The sequence below is a fragment of the Callorhinus ursinus genome, unplaced genomic scaffold (genome assembly GCF_003265705.2).
Source record: "Callorhinus ursinus isolate GAN/ISIS: 27379988/994484 unplaced genomic scaffold, GSC_fseal_2.0 scaffold2, whole genome shotgun sequence".
Classification (NCBI taxonomy): domain Eukaryota; kingdom Metazoa; phylum Chordata; class Mammalia; order Carnivora; family Otariidae; genus Callorhinus; species Callorhinus ursinus.
In genome coordinates, this window is record NW_027397064.1 from 70,070,778 (window position 1) to 70,092,761 (window position 21,984).

At 42.1% G+C, this 21,984-nt stretch overlaps 1 protein-coding gene across 11 annotated transcripts in view; it reads right to left on the reverse strand.

The window, feature by feature from the left end:
- Positions 1 to 14,833, reverse strand: part of TANC1 (tetratricopeptide repeat, ankyrin repeat and coiled-coil containing 1) — a 230,094-nt gene extending 215,261 nt beyond the window's left edge. For 10 of the 11 annotated variants that reach the window (XM_073883708.1, XM_073883759.1, XM_073883757.1 and 7 more), the window contains exon 1: positions 14,682 to 14,831. The gene's annotated coding sequence lies outside the window, so the exon portion shown is untranslated. Of the gene's footprint in view, positions 1 to 14,681 lie in introns of all 11 variants that reach the window. The other variant, XM_073883696.1, reaches the window with a different exon arrangement.
- Between the last annotated feature and the right edge of the window lie 7,151 nt (positions 14,834 to 21,984).

Sequence of the window (21,984 nt, forward strand, 5' to 3'; positions counted from 1 at the left end):
CTGCCTGGGCAGAGAGCAGCATGCGCCCTTGTCTTCCTGGGACCTGTTCCTGCACAAGCCATTAACAAAGCCACACGTCCCAAGACTGAGACACAGCTGATTGGAAGAGCACACTTTCTTCCTGGTTTACCCAAATTGCCAAGGAGCCAAGCCCCATAAATGTCTATTTAAGCAGCTTCCAAAACATGTTCCTTGACTTCTCCCACTCGAAACTTAGGATAGAGTAATTCTCCCTTTACATGAGTCTTTAACAGGGAATAGGCCAGGAAGGAGAAACTCCCCTCCTCCCCACTGTGAAGCTCTGAAGCCCTTCAGGGAAGCACTGACCCCTCTCCTCTGCAGGAAGACTGCTCTGCTGGCTGGCAATACCCTGTTCATAAACACACACGCATTACTGGAGTACGGCACTACAGGCTTACTTCACCTAAGGAAAATAAAGTATATTATTCTAAACCACACTCAAGTGAAAATCTACTGAAGTTTGCAGAGCTTCTCATGTTCTCACAATCCTTAGTAAATAAATGGATTTGTACAACACTGATTTTCATTTAAAACCAGTTTGTTAGCAATATCCTCATGCCAATAATGAAATAGCCTTTTTCTCTGGTTCCTTCTTTATAAATTACCATCTAGAAATGTCCCACTTGTTTGTTCAAAACATTTCATATAAACATCTAATTGTTTTAATATAAACAACCAACTAACTATACAGATTATCTTGAGATCAAGGTCTTATTTGGACTTCCATAAGAGGTACCTTAAAATTAGCAATTTTAAAAACATTCAGAACAAAATAAATAAATAAATAAATAAATAAATAAATAAAAATAATAAAAACACTCAGAACAAAAACTTCCATTCAATTACTGATTCAGAAAGTGGAGCTTAAAAACATGGTTAAGAGAAGAAGAAGGAAGAAGAAGATGTGTTTTGCCACCTATGAGCCAAGCACCATGCTAAGCATTTATTTGTTTTTTTAAGTTTTTAATTCCAGTTAACAGAGCATGTTATATTAGTTTCAAGTGTACAATACAGGGATTCTGCACTTCCATACATCACTTGGCGCTCATCACAAGTGATGAGCGAAGTGTTTTTGTTTTTGTTTTTTTTAAAGATTTTATTTATTTATTTGACAGAGAGAAACACTGCGGGAGAGGGAACACGAGCAGGGGGAGTGGGAGAGGGAGAAGCAGGCTTCCCGCCAAGCGAAGAGCCCCACGTGGGACTCGATCCCAAGATCAAGGGGGATCATGGGATCATGACCTGAGCCAAAGGCAGACGCTTAACAACTGAGTCACCCAGGCACCCCAGCGTGAAGCATTTTATATGGGCTCTCACCTTCAGTCTTGGCATGAAGCCTATGAAACAGGATTACTACCCCCATTTTACAGAGAAAAAGAGGTCAAGTAAACTGCCCAGAATCACACACAAAACCACAGTTCACCAGGCTTCAAAGATCATGCTTGTTTCACTAAAACCTATATATTTGTATTTTTAAAAGAGGAGGAAAAAAAGAGAGCACTGTGTATATATTTTTAGTTTACTACTATAGTTCCAAAGTACTTACTATCCAAGGTGCCTTATTATTCACAAGGAAATTTTGATATAGAGACTAGTATTCCTGCCCTCTAAGGGATTAAATCAAGAATGTGCTGGGAACTACCTATGACAGCTACCATTCATCACACAAAGCTACTTTTTTTTTTTAAAGATTTTATTTATTTATTTGACAGAGAGAGAGAGCCAGAGAGCACAAGCAGAGGGAATGACAGAGGGAGAGGGAGAAGCAGGCTCTGCACTGAGCAGGGAGCCCGATGCGGAACTCAATCCCAGGACCCTGGGATCATGACCTGAGCCGAAGGCAGATGCTTAACCATCTGAGCCACCCAGGCGCCCCACAAAGCTACTTTATATACACCATGCTATTCTTCATTAAGACACACAAAATTTCTTTGAGTTTAATTTTTCCCAGACATACAAGTACTTGGAAGGATATCAAGGGAAAAAAACTTAAATATCAAATTAAATAAGCAAAGTCAGCTACAATAGGAATTTTATTTACATGTCTGAGTTTCCAAGACAATGTACATATAAAATTACGACTCTGAGGGTGTGCTTAGATTTGTAACTGTACTTCAAATTAGCATAAGCATTTATCAGAAAAATATTGTTAAAATTTATCCAATAGAGGTAGAATGCATATTCCTAAGTTAATGTGCTTAGAATAAATCTTTATAGTGTTTTACAATAACAACTCAGATACCCTGTCATTCTTTTTTTTTTTTTTTCAGATTTTCATTTATTTGTCAGAGAGAGAGTACAAGCAGGGGGAGCAGCAGGCAGAGGGAGAAGCAGGCTCCCTGCTAAGCAAGGAGCCCAATGCGGGACTTGGTCCCAGGACGCTGGGATCATGACCTGAGCCGAAGGCAGACACTCAACTGACTGAGCCAACCAGGTGTCCCGATACCCTGTCATTCTGAATAAAATTCAACCACCAAAAATGTTTAATGCTTAAACCACTTTACCCAGTAGGGACATGGTTTATAATGTTAAGATATACTGAAAAATTATAACCATTTAACCAGGCCAACTATTCAGAATAACACCATGTTTCCAACCACAACTGGAAAAAATTAAGCTTGTCCTCCCTTGTTATACTAATAAAATTAATTTCCAAATGAACTCTAAGCCACTACATATATATATAGCATTTATACATATATAAATTACTAAAATTACAATGTCTATTCCCAAATCATAGGGAAAAGCATAGTCTAGAACCTGTTCTTGACCAAAATATTTAACCTGAATTTAAACCAGGCCTTGAGATCTAACCTCTAATTTCTAGAAAATACAGAGGACAAAGGACAAGGTAAACAATACCACAAGGAAACAAATTCAGATACGGGACATCCTACAAGATCTCTCCTAAAAGTCAGAAAGGAGATGGAAGGAGTGGTGAGATAGCATTTTTCTACATTTAAAAAGACTAAAGAGACAAAATCAACAAAAACCCACAGTGCTAATATGAAACCCTTGACTGAATCCCGGTTCCAAGAAAACAGAAATGATGACAAATGCCATCTGGGGGACAATTAGATGACATTAAGAAATCACTGTTAATTTTATTAAAAGTGATAATGAAGTGGTGGGGTTTTTTTTAAGTCCTTAGCTAGAAATGCATACTAAAGTTTGTCAGGATGTCTGGGCTTTGCTTGAAAATATTTCAGTAAATTAGGGGCACCTGACTGGGTCAGTCAGCGGAGCAGTGAGACTCTTGATCTCAGGGTTCTAGGTTCGAGCCCCATAGTGGGTGTAGAGATTATTTAAAAAAAAAAAAATTTTCTTTAACCTTGGAAAAAATAAAATAAAATACTTCAGCAAATTAAACCCAACACTGTTCTCTGGCAAAGATGCTTTGCAAAAGAAAGTTTCTACAATTCAATGTATTTGGGAAATGCTTAAAACTTTGTTTCCCTCCAATGAGATTCATGATTAGAAATAACGGTGCTCAAAAGTCTTGCAGTTAAAAAGAAAAATACCTATTTTACTTTGGTTAACCCAGATCTTCCCACTTATTTGAACATAGAGCCTTTTTTCACTGCATAACATCTACTAATTTCCTGATAATCAGTTTCCATGGAACCCCCTTTGGGAACTGCTGCCTTCTCTAGCTAAACTCACTCTGAAATAAGGCTCTCTTAAGTCACATACATGCTCCAAGAACCCTGAATAATAAAATATTCACAACTGCATCTATCTGCAACTTAGGAACCTCTCCCTTTTTCTGTATTTGCATCTATCAATAGGTATACGCTGACTCTCTAAGTAAACATGTTTTAATTTCTAAGTCAAACTCTTTGTATAAGACAACATTGCCACTGCAAAATTTCCCTCAGTGGAGTTAAATTTTACTTACTCGAATCCATTTCCTTTGAAATCCACAATGGAAAAGATTTCAAATTCATAAGTTGTCAAACCACACCATGTTTTCAATTTCAAAACTTCCCTGAGATAGTTTCAAAGGCTCCTCAAACCCTCTCCAATGACTTCTCAGAATAAGGTACTGTAACAAAACACAAAACTAAACAAAACCTGAAATCAAAACTCTTTGATAGTCTTTCAGGTAGTACTCAAAGGCTTCTAACAATTTACCTCAAAGTCCCCCAAATTCCCATCTTTATGTACCAGAAGTGGTCCCATTATTATAAAAGGGTCTTTTGGATACCTGAACAATTAGATCCCGAGACAGACTGACCTTATCACAAATTCTATCTACTACATGGCTAAAAGTATAAAAGCAAGCTTTCGAATAATATCTGCAATTCATTTGAGTAAAAAATGTGTCCTATTCCATTTAGAAGCCTCAACACTTAAAAACTCTTTGGGAATACACTTAAAAGAAGACAAAAATGGCTAACAAAGATATTTGAGCAAGAAGTCACTGCTTTAAGGAAACAATAAAATTTGATGTCTCCCTTGCATCTAGGAGGCAATTTATAACATTCAAAACCCTTTCATAGACATTCTGTCATTTGACCCTCAAAACCCTAGAGAGATGTCTGTTTTCCATCATGATAGCATATATCTAACATGGCTCAACTTAAAAGCGAACAACTTGTCAACCCTCAATTATCCTTAGCGTGGAGAAAATAATGGCATATGTAATTCGATTCAGCTGAGCCATGTAAAGTCCATCACCTCCTGTCTCCCAGTGGAGACACTCAGGCCAGACTCTTACCATGGGAGTCCCCCCATGATTTTGCTTGGTGCTACTTGCAGACAGCTAACTGTCCACAGGCATTTAGAGCTTCATACAACCCATCCTCCAGGCCTTGTCTTTACTCCACAGGGTAAGAGACTCTCCTTTGAACTGACTGCACTTGCCTAGTATTGTCTGGTGATGTTTCTGCAGCATCAGCCTACAGAGTTTCCCATGTGTACCCATGTCAGTGTTCCCACATGAAAGGAGAACAATGTCTAACTGTGGACAACACATGTGAGGGCAGACAAAAAAAACTTTGGAATAAAAACGCCCTGGGTTTGGATCCTGGATCGTGTCTTGACCATGTACATTCCTTGACCTCAGATCCCTCATATGCATATGTAACACTCTACCTCCTAAGGTTATTGAGGGCTGGAAGAGAGGAACTCCCCCACCACCACCCCGTCTGCCACAGAGTTGAATTTAACAACTGTGGGCTCTGCCTGCCTCCCTTTTCTCCCAGGAAAGGGAAACAAGCAATTTAAAAAACTGACAAAGGCAAGACAGGACCCCAACCATCAAGAAGACTACAACCCAGGGTGCCTGGCTGGCTTAGTCCGTAGACCATGTGATGCAACTCTTGATCTCGGTGTTTTGAGTTCAAGCCCCACACTGGGCATGGAGCTTACTTACAAAAGGAAAGGAAAAAAAAAAAAAAAAAGCCTACAACCCATAGGCAAAGTAAGCTGGCCAGTAACTTAATAATAAAAGGCAAAAAGAAAAAAACATTGGGGCGCCTGGGTGGCTCAGTTGGTTAAGCGACTGCCTTCGGCTCAGGTCATGATCCTGGAGTCCCGGGATCGAGTCCCGCATCGGGCTCCCTGCTCAGCAGGGAGTCTGCTTCTCCCTCTGACCCTCCCCCCTCTCATGTGCTCTCTCTCTCTCTCTCATTCTCACTCTTTCAAAATAAATAAATAAATCTTTAAAAAAAGAAAAAAACATTGCAATTGTACAAGTAATGTGCTGGGGGGATTAAACAGAAGGAACTAACCATGTAAATGCAGAAGGGGAAGATGAGAAAACTGTTAATAACAAAGCAATATTTGAGCTAGGCCTTGAAGGACAATGAAAACATGGTGGGGGGGCACCTGGGTGGCTCTATAGGTTAAACATCTGCCTTCAGCTTGGGTCATGATCTCGGGGTCCTGGGATCCAGCCCCATGTTGGGCTCCCTGCTCAGCGGGGAGTCTGCTTCTCCCTCTTCCTCTGCACCCCACCCCCTGCTCATGTGCTCTCTCTCTCAAATAAATAAATAAAATCTTAAAAAAAAAAAGAAAGAAAGAAAGAAAGAAAAGAAAATGTAGTGGGAGATGGGGAGAATGGCCTCCCCAGAGGCAAAATTGATACAAAGAATGTGACAGTTAAGGAATGGGCAGGAGCTGAGTGGCATTTGCAGAGACACACAGGAGACAACTGGGTCTGGAAAACAAAGTAATGAACCAGATCATGGAGAATCTTGAAAGCTATGAATAAAAGGGGAACAGCCATGGCTCTTATCTGTCCCTGAATCAGCTGTGCTTTCAACTACAAGTAACAAAAATCACATAACTACAAGTGACACGAAAACAGGGTCTCAAAACTTTTTGGTCTTTTTTTACTCAAAAAAATTAAACAGGTACCCCCAACATGTTATAAATTGCATATAGTTTATACATAATTAAAACACTGGAGTTACGAATTATATGTATATACCAATATAGTGTGTACATTATAAAACATCCATTAGGGCGCCTGGGTGGCTCAGTCGGTTAAGCGTCTGCCTTTGGTTCAAGTCATGATCCTGAAGTCCCGGGATCAAGTCCCATATAGGGCTCCCTGCTCATCAGGGAGCCTGCCTCTCCCTCTACCCCTGACCCAGCTCCAGTTCTCTTTCATTCTTTCTCTCTCAAATAAATAAATACAATCTTTAAAAAAAAAAATCCATTAGGGACGCCTGGGTGGCTCAGTCAGTTAAGCGTCTGCCTTCGGCTCAGGTCATGATCCCGGGGTCCTGGGATCAAGTCCCACATCGGGCTCCCTGCTCAGTGGGGAGCCTTCTTCTCCCTCTCCCTCTGCCCCTCCCCCTGCTTGTGCTCTCTCTCTCTCTCTCTCTCTCTCTCTCTCTGACAAATAAAAATCTTTAAATAAATAAAAATCCATTAAAAAGTTTGTAAAGAACAAGAATGATGCAAACAGTATTCTTAAGGTTTTTTTATTAATACAAATCCATACACAATTTTTGTGCCAATTTACTAATCTGAGTTAAAAGTCATTTCCTCAGCGCACCTGGGCGGCTCAGTCAGTTAAGCTTCCAACTCTTGGTTCCAGCTCAGGTCATGATCTCCGGGTCCTGGGATGGAGCCCCGCGACAGTCTCTGTGGGGAGTCTGTTGGAGATCCTCCCCCTCCCCCTCTGCTACTCCGCCCTGCCTCAGCTCTACTTTCTCCCTCTAAAATAAATAAAATCTTTAAAAAATAACAATAAAAAAAGTCATTTTCTCATCTCCTTAATAAGACACCTTCTTGAGCCTGTAAACTTACATCATTATCATTAAGCTTTCTTTGGAGGAATCTTAAGCCACTTGCCCATTTTGTGGGAGTCAGCTTACTCAGAAATAGATAATATAATTCATAAACCCATTTACAGGGATAGAGTTCACCAAAGGCAAGAATAAGAATGAGAGTACCATTGGCAATTCCACCAGGTTGTAAAATGCCCACTCATTTCTCAGGTAACATAAGTAACAGGAGACTTTCAGATATACCAACCAGTGTCAAGCATCTATTAAGTATTCGTAAAGCTTTTTTTCCTAGATAAAGTTCTAATAGTTCCTTCCTTCCCAGACTGGATGGTCTAGCATACTCCATTTGGAGATAACTGCCTCAAACAATAATAAAGTTGTTCTGAGTCACAGTGGTTTCAGGGTTAGTTAATTCAGCAGCTGGAAAATGTCACTGTATTCTTAGGCACATCCATCTTTGTACTCTGTGATCCTCAGAGTATCAACCTGTTCTATTTTGCTGACAACTTCCGGTTCCCAATATGGTACTACCTAATAGTTGTCACGTAAATATTCATTAACCAGTCACTAGCAGGAGGTATGGTATTACTAAAGTTGACTTGACTTAATCAAGATTCATTCCCTAGGGCAAAGGACATACCCAACTTACCCTGAAGTGCATGGCCAATGGAAAACTAATCAAAGATTATGATACCAACTAATGTGGAAATTATTATAGCAATGGCCCTCATAAAGAATCATGTAACCACTAGAGTGTGAGTGAGCCTAGGCCCAGGCAGAAAAACCAGCCAGCTGAGCCCAGCTCCAATTTCTGAATCCCGATCAACTAAACAGTAGTTGGTTTATTTTTTTTTTTTTAAGATTTTATTTATTTATTCGACAGAGAGAGAGACAGCAAGAACAGGAACATAAGCAGGGGGAGTGGGAGAGGGAGAAGCAGGCTCCCCGCAGAGCAGGGAGCCCAATGCGGGGCTCAATCCCAGGACCCTGGGATCATGACCTGAGCCGAAGGCAGACGCTTAATGACTGAGCCACCCAGGCGCCCCTAAACAGTAGTTGGCTTAAACCACAAGAAGCAAAGGGGACCAGGATGCGGAATGCTATGGTTTGGGCAACTAACCATCCCTGGTATAACACTCTATGCACACAAGACAATGCGGGAAGAAAAAAAATATACCGTTTCATTTCCACAGATTTTTTTTTTTTTAATTTAAACATCTAGTTCAGGGTAAGCAAGCGCTCAATAAACATTAATAATTGATGTCACTAACCCCAAGTAATTTAGAATAAAGCACGGCAAAGAGATGGGAGTATAATGGGATACATAATAATGACCAATTCCCAACTTTTTTGCAGTAGTTCAATATCCTGTTATACAAGTACCTGTATATGCAGCAATTCAAATCCCCACAGAAAACTGTGGGGTGTACATCACAGGAGCATTAAAAATGTTCCTACCCTCTGGTACACTGGTATGTTGTTATGACCAGCAATACCACTTTTAGAAACATATCCTGCATTAAACAGCTAGCTCTTTTTGTTTAGCCAGCTCCCTCCCTCTTCCATTAACAATAACCCCCTTCTTTGTAGGACACTTTGTCTCCCCACAGTCCCATCTTATGGGTCTAATGGAGACTGCCAACCGTAACTCTCCTTTGGTTGGCATCAGGCCAATCCGGGTTCTCTCTAGGGTTTTCCCAAATTGGAACTAAGAGCAAAGAGTCAGTTTCTTGATGATGGGAGGTTTTGAAGCTACCAGCAGCCAGGTGCCCCTATGCGGGGCAGTGTGCTGGGCCCTGTGATTTAATGATAAGTAAATCACATCTGGGAGCCAAAGGGCTCTGATAGCCTAAGAGATATTTCTTTTCAACACACCTAAACGTCCAAATAGACTGGTTAAATAAGTTATGGTAACGTATGTAATGGATTTACCAAATAGCCATTAAAACAGTGCCAAAAAAGAATATGCTGATATGACAGAGGGGAAAAAGCACATAAGTATAAACTATACTCTAAACTGTACAAATATATGTACCCTTGTATGTCAAACCTTTCTCACATTTCTTCAAAAGCACATGTAATAAAAGATCCTCGTTTTGCATGAGTATATATGCATGAAAAGAGCATTACCAAGTGTCTTTCAGAGACTGCCCCACCCCCCACCCGGACTCAAAGAGGTAATAAGCCACTGTTCACGGTATGCAAGTAACCCTAGGTGTGCTGGGTGGGGCAAGGCAGGCAGTGAGTCACTACTGCTCTGGGCTATATGACTGAACATACTCGGTTCACATCTATGTTTAGCTGCGGATGGAAGACTATTTACTAATAAATTCTTTCATGGTTGTGGCAAAAATCTGTGCATAGGGGCTAAAATCCAGGGACTATGCCATTCCTCTGCAACAATTTTCTTGTCCTTGACATTCTTGCCTATGGGACTCTTCTTTCCAGAATATTCTTCCTGATCACACATACCTGCAAGAGCCCTTAAAGACAACATCTACTGGGAAAGGGCAACTGCCATCAATACCACAGCCAAACCAAACCAGAACCCCTTTCACTCTCCACAAGATAATGTTTCCTGACAGCCTTCTTTACCAAAAATCTTCCCCTATCATTGAAAATCCAGTCTCCTGATAATAAAAAACCAGAAGCTCTTCTGCTTTGCTGCTCTGGTCCCCTTCTGGTACACTGATAACAAAGTATCCCAGAGTCACTAGCAAATACTGCTTCATCATGCTCTCTCTACTCATAACTGGAAATGGCAGTCTTTCCAGTCAATCAGTACATCCTGGGTACATACTCGTTTTTGAGGTTTAAACCCCACTGCTTCATATTCTCAAGAGGCAGTCTTCTGAGAATAAGTTTAAAAAGCTAAAGATGGACAGGCTACTCAGACATAAAAGGGCCTATAGCTTAGCACATAATTTTATTTTAGAACCTTTTAAAGAAAATCCATACCAGCTTCCAGATGAGTGTCAAATTGTACTCAGTGCTCTTAAATAGGCAAGCAGGACACAGTACAAACATTTAGAGTCACAGTGAAAATGGGTCACCTGCAGCCTACTCCTTATTCTTTACCGTTACACAAACAGCATCAGGAAAGAATTTATGTAGCACTGAAAGTGCTGCAAAATTAGACTTATTCAGACACTAGTAGCAAGAGCCCAATAACAACGACACCAAAAAAGGGACATTTATCCAGGCTTTGTAATTTCACTGAGAGATACCAAGATGATAGGCAAATGATATGTTCATTTCTCGTTTTACAAAAAGACATACAGATTTTGGAAGTTTTCCTTCCATTTCAATTTTTTGGAACAGTTTCAGAAGAATAGGTATTAATTCTTTAAATGTCTGGTAGAATTCCCCTGGGAAGCCATCTGGCCCTGGGCTCTTGTTTGTTGGGAGATTTTTGATGACTGCTTCAACTTCCTTAGTGGTTACAGGTTTTCTATTTCTTCCTGGTTCAGTTTTGGTAGTTTATACATCTCTAGGAATGCATCCATTTCTTCCAGATGAGGAATTCTTAATCTCAGGAAACAAACTGAGGGTTGCTGGAATGGTGGGGGGTGGGAGTGATGGGGTGGCTGGGTGATAGACACTGGGGAGGGTATGTGCTATGGTGAGCACTGTGTATTGTTTAAGACTGCTGAATCACAGACCTGTACCTCTGAAACAAATAATACATTATATGTTAAAAAAGAAAAAAGAAGATAGTAGGAAGGGAAAAATGAAGAGGGGAAATCGGAGGGGGAGACGAACCATGAGAGACAATGACTCTGAGAAACAAACTGAGGGTTCTAGAGGGGAGGGGGGTGGGCGGATGGGTTAGCCTGGTGATGGGTATTAAAGAGGGCATGTATTGAATGGAGCACTGGGTGTTATATGCAAACAATGAATCATGGAACACTACATCAAAAACCAATGATGTAATGTATGGTGATTAACATAATAAAATAAAATTTAAAAAAAAAGACATACAGATTTGAGAAGTGATTTCCTTAAGAATGCTGTCTGGGTTACTAGTCTGTACTATAAATCACACTAGACCCTGAAGCCTACTTAATAAAAGAGAAGTTGAAAATAAACAAATGATTAGTTTGAGGTATGTGAATTTCTGAAGCTCTCTTGGGGAGAAAGTTTTATTACCATTATTACTGATCTGTTTTTAATCTCTGACATCAAAGCATAGATGTTAACCCTAGGGTTCTGAAACCAGAATAACCCATAAATGAAATAATATGAGAAACTGCCACATATTAACATTATGTCTGTTTGTCAAGTTTTAGCCAATTCTCAGGTGACTCCATAAATAAAGGGGGGTGGGGACGGGAAGAATGAGAGCATCTAGGTTCAAGTTCAACTTCACCATTTATAGATGACACCCAGTAAACTGATCTAACAGGCTCAGCCTCAGTTTAAAACATGTAGGGGTAAAGCCCTTTGCAAACCCCAAAGCACCGTGCTAATAGTACGGCACGGTTACAGAATTCCTACATTTCTCCACCTCTTCGAGAAGTTTAGCACTGAAAGATAATTTCATCTTAGAGATGAAAATGATGAGAAAACCAAGGCCCGGAAAGGTGTTAGAGCCTTGTACAGAAAACACTTTTGTAAACTGGTTGGGAGGAGGTTCTAATTTTCTACCACTGAAATACACATGTAAAAGACAGTCAAACAAAGTTATCCTAGAGACTAGAATCCCTCCCCAGCAATATGAGTGCGCACACACAGATACACACATACATACACACACACACACACACACACACACATCCTCTGCTTCATTTTGCCTTTGTAAACTTTACTACTGTAACAAGCTAAACTTTTCATCAGAAAGATAAAAATAAAGCCACTTCTCTGTGAGGCTCACAGCCCACTTTCAACCCAACCTAGACAAAACCTTTAAAATTGGGTTAGAAATGTCTAAAAGAAACATTGCCATAACATTAACCTCCAGCTATGGTGGCAGGTATCATTATAATATGGATTGTAGTTTTACCAGCCCAGGGATACTGGTTTTAACGTTTCCTGGGAGAAAATTAATCAGCAACTCTGAAGGGGATATTGCCTAAAAATGGACAGTTTAATCAAGATAATTTCATTGTCTTCAAAATTGTGCCCTCAGTCACCCAGTATCAAAAACCCAGTATGGCACCAAATAAATTGTGTGTGGTGAAAGAGACAAGAATTTCTTTTTTTTCAGACGGGCTCTTATGAGAAGCTGAAAAGGGCTGACTATGAATCAGTTATGCTTTAGTTCCACTATGGACACAAATTATGATAATTTGGACATTCTGGTGGTTAAACCAGGAAAGCAGAAAAACGCTGCTTCCAAGTCCCAGCAAGTTAAGTTTGCAGCATCACAGCTGAAAGACAGGGTCATGAAAAAGTAACCTTACATTTATTTCTGGACTTTCCGGCCTCCTCTAAAATGGATGACACTATTTCCCATCCCTTATTGTCAAATCACAACAGTCCGGAAGCGTGGACCAAGTTCACTTGGCAGGTAACAGGAGCGACGCTAGGAGGAAGTCCTGAAGGATGTCAGATACCATATTTCCTTTATTCCTGCATACTTTTCATCTCAGTACACCAGGATATATTTACCACGAGGTCTGACTGACACCCACCAAACATTCTGGCCGACAAACTGCAGAAACTGGCATATTCTCAGGAAGGTCCCTCGTGAGATCTTTAAAGTAGATTAGATGAGTAAAACATTCAGACTACTACCATAGTGACCATCAGTCACTCATAAATTCTCTCATTCCCAGCAATCAAGAAACAGCTGTTAAAAACCAGGAATCTTCCTAGTAGCCGATCTAAAATATCTCCAAGCCGGCCAGAGGAGCTTCACAACTGCTGCTTCTCCTTCCCCTCCCCCATCCCAGGAGTGCCAGCCTGGCAGGAATAAAGATGACCCAGGAAGGGGGCGGGCAAGAGTAGGGTAACGGATTTGGTGAAAGTAGAGATGAACACTCTTCTCATTTCTACTATAGAGGAATACCAACTAACCAGATTTCTCCTTTCCTCTCCCATCCCGACCCCCTCCAAACACATTATTAACTTCTGCAGTCTGGTGGTCTGGCATTTCCAGAGTTGGTGACCTCAGCAGTCCTAAACCCTTTCTCAAAGATTCTGAACCAGGCACTTCCTTTCCGTGCCACAGTTCGAGGCCCATCCCACGGTTAGATTCAGCTTGCCTTTACCTTGTAACCCGCTCAGACATCGCTGCTCCTAGGGTCAAGTTCAAGATGAAGGTGCCCTCCTACCCTCCCCTAGCTGACTCCAGCAGGGACAGCGCTACCGATACGAGTCTCATCACCAGAGGCACAGTGATCCCGGGCTGCCAAAACTGGGCTGGAGGGGAAGACTGTGGCCGAGCCCAGCGTGCTCCGAACCCCTGGCCGCGGCGCGGTATTTCTACCTGGGCACCGCCGCATTTTCTCCCGGAGCCTTACACAGTAAGTCAAGTAAGTTTTGAGACTGCCGATCCCGAGACCTTTCTGTCTGCAAATACGCCACACAATGCTTAGGGCTTCCTTCCTCGCCAGCCGTTCCGGAAAGCTGCCGCACCAAAGCGGGGAGCCCCCCAAACCCCCAGTGCTGAGCGCCCGCACCCCAAAGTCTTCCAGTAAGACGTGAGACATAAGGCCCCCCAAAAGTGACCACTCTCCACTATCCAAGAGCAGGGGAATTCACAATCTTGATACAATCATCGTCTTTCCCAGCTCCCCCTCAATGTCTAACCCTACCCTCCCCCGCCCAAAAAAAGAACGTGGATATGCTAATCGCTGTGTTTTGGAAGGGAAGCAACAGACTTTCAGTCCAGATCCCCCACTCCGCCCTCCCGCTTAAGTTCAACCGGCAACTTCGCGACCCAAGCTCCCCTACACTCCGGGGGCGCCCTGGACCCCGCGGTGCCTGGCGCGCTTCTCCTCCGCCTCCCCTGCCCCAGGTACCAGGCGCAGCCCAAGCCCTTGCCAAGCCCGCGAGCTATAGAGGAGGCGGGAAAGGGGGCGAGGAGGCGCGCCGGGCGGGGGTGGTCCCGAAACTGGAGCGTGCTACCGCGCCTCCCCGGTGCCCCCGCACCCCAGTTCTGCTGGGGTCGACTCAGTCCGGCGCAGAGGGGACCGCGAAGGGAAGGCGCCGACTCTCCAGAGCCGGCAGGACCAAGGCCCGGGCGCCCAACATGTCCAAGCCTATCCCCGGAAAGCTCCCGGGTGTGCCCAGCGAGGGCGGGGGGGCGGTGGGGGGAGGAAGCAGGCTCCAGAAACTTTCCCACATGCCTTTCCACTCTCCCCATCTCCCTCTCCTCCTCCGCGGGACCCTCTCCTCCCCTCAGCACCGCTGCAGTTGGCCCTGCCCGGGACACGGGGAGGCCGGCGGCGGCGCCAGGGCGGCGGGAGTTACCTGCCGGGAAAGTTTCCAACTCCGCGGCGCGGTTCCCCACCCCAGGGCCGGGCCTCGGGGCGCGGCCAGCTCGACGGTCCGCGGCTGCCTCTCCTCCGGCTCCCGACGCGGCCACTGCTCCGGCAGCTGCCACAGCGAAGGCTGCGCTCCGGCCCGTCCCCCCGCCTCGCACGGCCCACACCCGGGCCTCATTGGCAGCGCGAATCCCCGCCCTTGCGCGTGTTCCCGAAGGCACCTTCCTCTCGCGCGCCCGCCCGGGCCGCGCCTCCCGCGCCCCTCCCCACCCCGGGCTGCGGCGTCTGCCGGGACCCGCTGGGGCGCAGCGCGCGAACTTTCCGCCGGGCGCGGGCGCAGCGCCTCCCCGCCCCACCTTTCCGGGCCAGGTCTCCAGCGCCCCCCAAGGGGGCTCATCTACTGAGGCTGAGCCTGGGCCCCTCTGGGCCTGGATTAGATGAGTGGTAGTTTTCCAACCTCTTTAGAATCAGTGTAGTGACACGGCGTCCTCTCCTTGCCGCGTTTTGGGAAAACAGCCGAAGAAGACATATGGGAGCAATTAACTAAGCTGAAGTTTGGTGGATGCTTCACGGTGAATTTTGTGGCTTTCTTGAATTTTCTCTTCCTCAGCATACACATACACACTCCACCACTCACTTTCTGGGGCAAGAATGAGCTAAGGGAGATGGACGGTGTAAGGGGGATCTCCCCTGCTGTCTTTTTCTTCCCGAAAGCGAAATAGGGACGTTCAGGGACTGGTGATTGCCCGGGGCGGGGGGGGGGGGGGGGCGCCGGGGGGGGGTCCCCCAGGGCCCAGTTCTACAGCCTCTTCCTACCGCTCCGTGCTGATCGCGTGTTGTCTATGCTACATCCACGGAGGGTCAACATCGTGCTTCTGTCGGTGGGAGGAGGGAGGTATGGGGAGGGGGGAGAGACAAAGATGTTGTTATTGTTTCGGTTGGTAGCAGTAAATTAAATTCCCGAGTTCCCAAAATGTTTTGTTATTTCCCAGCAGAGCGAAAGCCAGGATAGGGTTCCCCAGCACCCCGCAGGAATCCCAGGCAGTCGATTCAAGCCAGGGGAGCGCTCAGCCCACTCCACACCGGAAGCCTTTTGGACCAGCCGTGGTCACAGAAAGAGCAACTAGGACTGCTGCTGCCTTTTGTGGCCTGCGGAAATTGTGCACGGGTCACCCCAATGGTGTGTCTGGAGCTGGGAATACAGAAGTTGCAATAAATGGATTTATTGGCAACCCCTAACCTTGCTGTGGCAAACCCTCCTTTAACTGTGTTTTAAACATGTTCCCCATAAAAATTTCAACCTCATGCAGAGCTTCCCAATATAAAGATACCCCCAGAGAGGAGTGTCCATATTTAGAGTTCTTATGAAAAGGGACAGGAAGCAAAATGCCACACAATCTTCCTACGTAAATGAAAAATGACTGAAATTCGCTGGATTTAGTTTCATAGTTTCAAAGGCCTGATTATTATTGTGCTGATATTTGAGCAGTAAACATATCAGCAGCCAGAAGTCTTCCTCAAACAAAGCAGGATATGAATATTTACAATAAAATATAAACTTATTAAACTGAAAAGTATTGACCTATTTCTTCACCCTGAAATGTCTCATTGCTGAAAAATATGATGATATGTTTTATTTAATGTCTCTCAAAATGAAATGCACCAATCTTTCAACAACAGATGAAAAGGCAGACAGCAACCTTAAAAATAAAAGAATGACAGAAACAAAGGCAAAAAAAACTCCACAGTAGTCTGACTAATCTGAAATATTAAGATATAAAAGAAACAATCCTAGGGAAACACTGGTACAATTCCCTGCTTCAGACCTCTTTATAATGGGTGAAATGTATAGTGGATGACATTTATCATTTGTATCACATTCTTCTGTCTTTGGCTCCTTCAAGCTATATTCTCCAAGCTTTTGATGAAATTGCTTAGTTAAACTGGACTTTGAAGACAATGAAATTCATTTTTCCCCCTCTATCCTCAAAGCTCCCAAAGTAGCAAGTAGAAAATCACATAAAGTAAATATGTTCGTTATCAGCATTATCTTTAAATTATTTTTAGTTGAAAAATTCTTGTCTTTATAATTCCAGAAGTCACAGTCACCAAAGAAGTAACTTCATCACTGCCTAATTAGGAGTATTTAACATTCTAAACAGACATACAGCTAGCAATCTGAAATTTGTACACAGAAGGGCCCTGTCTTCCCTTCTTCCTGTAGTGTTTACATAATCCAAACTACATATGTTATTATGCACAATCTGATCTCCAGCTTTAAACAGCTAACATTACATACAGTATGTCATACTAAGAACTTCAAAGCTGTCTTAAGCTGTGAGTGAAAATGGTACATTTTATAGAAGACAAGGCCAAAAACACAGAGTAATCAGAATTCATGTGTGAGGGGGAAAAGGGGGGGATCCATTAAGATTAAGTCTGTAAGAGAAAACTGAACATTTTCTAAGAATCTAAAAATATGAAGTATTAGCTGAGCACAAGTTCAAAAAACAAATTTCAATGCTTTTTAAATATCTGCTTTTCCCTTTTTAAAAAAAGATATTTTTAGTTAGTTGTTAAGTGATTGTTCTTATTTTTAGGGGGAGAGGAGAGCAAGAATCGCCTCTTGCATTCCTTAGAGCATTTCTGATCATCCCATTGAATTGAAAAAACTCACTCATTACATTTCTGTTGATTCCAGCTGAAAAAAATAATTGAAAGACAAATATAGATCACATTAATGTTATATGTCGAACACATTCACCAAACATATATGCAATACATTGGATTCCATTTTAAAATTTTCTGTCGGTTTGCCAGCAATGGTAGCTTTTCTCAGCAGAGCAAAAGAAAACAGCAAATAATAAACTGGTTATTTTACTGTAAAATTTACTGCCCAGGGCAATAGGCTGAAGAAGGCGTGAGAAAAGAATGTGTCTCATGAGTGTTAGTATGCTTTTTTCCCCTTGCTCAGATTAAGTACTTCTATTTTAAATCAAGCCTAAGTTAGGATCAGAGCCAGTGTTTATTATGGTATGTGTAGTATAGAATACATAGTGAGAAGTGAAATGTTTAAAACAGTGTAGGAATGAAATACAAAAACTGAGATGGAACTAAAAAAAAAATTAAGGCAAGGTAGGAAATCCAGACTCAAAATAATTCAGCCCGCAAACACTTTTTGCCTATTTTGGAGTGTCTTTTAAAGTTTACATAACGCATTCTCCTTTGGTCCATTCAATCTTCCTTTCCCTTTTAACACTTTGGGGAGGAAAAGCATTTTTAAAGACATGGGGAATACTGAAATAAATTGGGTGATAGTTAGAAATCTGTTGGGAAAAGCAATGAAATGGCATACCCTACACAGTTCCTGGGTATAGAACAATTCATGATCACACACGTGTGTCAACACCATGGAGAGGTGGGCTAATGGCAGACATTTGTCTTGGGATATCAAAAGCCATATTTGTAGACAGCCAGGCAATCAAATTAAGAGTCATCTAATGGGACATATAAACCCCTCTGCAGGTCTAGCACATGGCCTCCCAGTACTGTAGAAACTTCTCCAAAAGGGGCTAGGCAGTGAATTATTTAAACCTATAAGGAATCCACTGAGGGAAGAAAATAGGGAAATAGATGCAGGGGTTCACATTTCCTTTTAAGAATATAGGCGTAACTAAAATCCCAGGAGAATTTTGTTTAAGATGGCAAGCCATCGATTAACATTTTAAACATAGATTTAGTTCAATCTTCTGACGGTGAAATGGTCTATAGGGAGAAAGAGAAATTTCCCATGTTTAGGAAGGGTGAGGTAATGCAATCAGGTAGTAATCCCTCCAATAAATGTCTGGTTAAGATGGCTTAAAAAGAAATGTGCTGTTAACTTTGAGGATAAGAAATGCATTTTAATGTTCGCCACCTTGGGAGTGGTGCTTTCGTTCTTCTCAACAAGTTGTATAAAAGACACTGACACTAGAGTTATAAAATCTAGATGCCGGTCCTGACTTTGGCAGTTATTGTTTGTGATTCCTGGCAATTTGTTTAGTCTTTTCAAGTCTCTGGCCTCTCATCTATGAAATAAGAAGGAGAGCATAGAATCTCTGCCTCACGGGTTTGTTGGGAAGATTAAACGAAATAAGGTGAACAGCGCTTCAGAAATTAGAAAGTGCTCTACAAAAGCTAACTTTTATTTAGTCGACAATAAGCTATGCTTTTCCCTCCCCATTACCCGGGGCCGCTTTGGTTGGAAAAACAACCTAAAGTCTTGATCAGAGGAGTCCAGAATGCCCACATTTGCCAAATATGAAAGGAAGAGTGCCTTAAAGATGATTTAGTAGTAGATAATAACTCCAATTAAGCTCTCAGAGGCTCATCTGGGGGTAAATTGACAGTTCTTCTCTCAAACAGAAGCAGTCAGGAGCCATTTACAGAGTTACATATTTCTCCTGTGTTAAAGAGGAAAAAAAATCACAGTATATATAAAATATAAGTGTGCCTCACGTTATGCAAATCAATATATGGAAATTCTTAATTACACAATGTATTGATTTAAAGGAAATGTCTCCTTTAAAAAATTCTTGCTCAGATTCTTTGCAAGTGCCACTACAATCTTACTTACATTACTAATAACTAACCATCCTTTCAATTCTGTGAAATAGTACTGATCAACACTAATGAGATTGTGAACTTGAACCCATATAAATATTTTCTGTAAGACCAAGCACTAGTCAAGCTCCTTTGCTGTTGCATATTTATCTGAAGAAATATAAATCAGGGAATAACACCTACCAAAAGATTCGGTTTAAGCCAGGTGGTGGGGGTGGGGAGCATAAATATGGACAGCCTAGCCAAAATGGAAACTTTGGTTTTATTTCAAAATCAGTTTGCTGTTTTCCCTTTGATGATCAGACAACACAATCCAGAAACAGATGAGGAATATTGATGATGATGATGATGATGATGATAATCAATTTCCTAGAACTGAGAGAGGTCTTTCCCCTAAGAGGCGATGCAGAATAGACAGACATAGTTTCCAAGACAAAATGTACATAAAGCAGAATTCCTGCATTTAGAAAACTAATTTTTAAACTAGTCTTGGGATTTTAACACAATAATTAGAAGTTCTATCTAAAAGTCTATTAAGGATCTGAACATTTTAAATTTGGGGCAGAAATGTTTAAATATAAACTTTTGCTCTATCTTCCATGTGTGTCATGTCTCAATGTTTCAGTAGCTTTAACAGGAGTCATGTCTGCCTGAGAGAAAATAGGGCACAATGTAATTATCACGAGAAATTAAACCACTGGGCTTCATTAGCGAAGTCACCTCTTACCTAGAGCATTTGCTCTAAAAACCACCTACTTAGTAAAGATTGATTTGACTACCTAGTGAGCTGTAGCTAAAGCCTTGCTACCTTTCAGTGGATTCAAAGCTCTTCCTAAGCCTTTTTTTGCTTTCACAGCTCCTCTTTTGCCTCTCTTCAAGGTTTTCAGTGCCTTTGAAAAGACCTCCTGAAGGGAAAGAGATTACTGATACAATTACAATAGAAACAGGTTAAAACAAGACATCAGGAACCCAAAATAAGACAGCAGTCACTGGGGGTTAAAATTAGATGGTGTCCTCATCGGTCTTCATCTTCTTTCTAATTCTTCACGCCCTCATCCTACCCCTAAGAGCCAATCAGAATGTTAGAGGCCTAAAGCTTGTTGACAAAGAATCGGTACCTGCAAAGGGGGAAAAAATGTCCTAATATTTATCTGGGAAACTATATTTAACTTACCATTCAAAATCAGGTGGCATGTGGAGAAACTGAATCACTCATACATTGCCGATGGAAATATAAAATGAAACAGCACCCTCGAAAACTGTTGGGTAATTTCTTTTTTTTTTTCACTGTCCATTCTCCTTTATTTTTTTAAATAATTTTTATTGTTATGTTAATCACCATACATTACATCATTAGTTTTTGATGTAGTTTTCCATGATTCATTGTTTGTGCATAACACCCAGTGCTCCCACGCAGAATGTGCCCTCTTTAATACCCATCACCAGGCTAACCCATCCCCCTACCCCCCTCCCCTCGAGCAATTTCTTTTAAAAAAAGCTAAACATGCAACCACCATATGACCCAACAGTTGCACTCCTGGACATTTACCCCAGATAAAGAGACTTGTGTTTATGCAAAAACCTATACACAAGTGTTCATAGCAGCTTCCTTTGTAATAGGCAAAAGTAGAAATAACCCAGACATCCTCCCACCAAGGGACGGTCAGACAAATTGTGGAACATCCATGGAATACGAGTCAGCAATAAAAAGGAATGAACATTGGAGTGCCTGGGTGGCTCAGTCGTTAAGCCTCTGCCTTCGGCTCAGGTCATGATCCCAGGGTCCTGGGATTGAGCCCCGCATCGCATCGGGCTCCCTGCTCGGCAGGGAGTCTGCTTCTCCCTCTCCCACTCCCCCTGCTTGTATTCCCTCTCTTGCTCTCTTGCTCTCTCTGTCAAATAAATAAATAAAATCTTTAAAAAAATAAAAATTAAAAAAATAAAAGGTTACATAATGAAAGATCCATTTACATAACATTCTTGAAATGACAAAACTATAAAAATGGAGGACAGGTTAGTGGTTGCCAGGAGTCAGGGATGATGTGAAGGGAGGGAGCTATGAAAGGACATCAGAAGAGATCCTTGTAGTGATGGGAATGTTCTGTTTCTTGACTGTCAACATCAGTATCTCCATGGCAGTACACTATAACTTTGCAAGATACTACTGTTTGGAATAAACTAGGTAAAGGGTTCAGGAGAGCTTTGTTTTTTGTTTGTTTGTTTGTTTGTTTGTTTTTACAAGAGAGATTTGAATTATTTCTTACAACTGCATGTGTTATTAACAATGATCTCAAAACAAAAAAAGCTTAATTTTGGGTGCCTGGGTGGCTCAGTTGGTTAAGCGACTGCCTTTGGCTCGGGTCATGATCCTGGAGTCCCAGGATCGAGTCCCACATCGGGCTCCCTGCTCAGCGGGAAGTCTGCTTCTCCCTCTGACCCTTTCCCCACTCATGCTCTCTCTCTATCTCATTCTCTCTCTCAAATAAATAAATAAAATCTTTAAAAAAAAAAAGCTTAATTTTTTCAAAAATCAGATGGGGAAAAATACTCAAGAAGTTGAAAACCAAAATAATACTTTTTTCAAAAACCCTTTAAAAAAAGGTCCTGGGTATCATCGCTTAGAATGATGAATGTACCAAAAACAAAGACTGGCTCCAGATGTTGACTGAAACATAACTTCTAGAGGC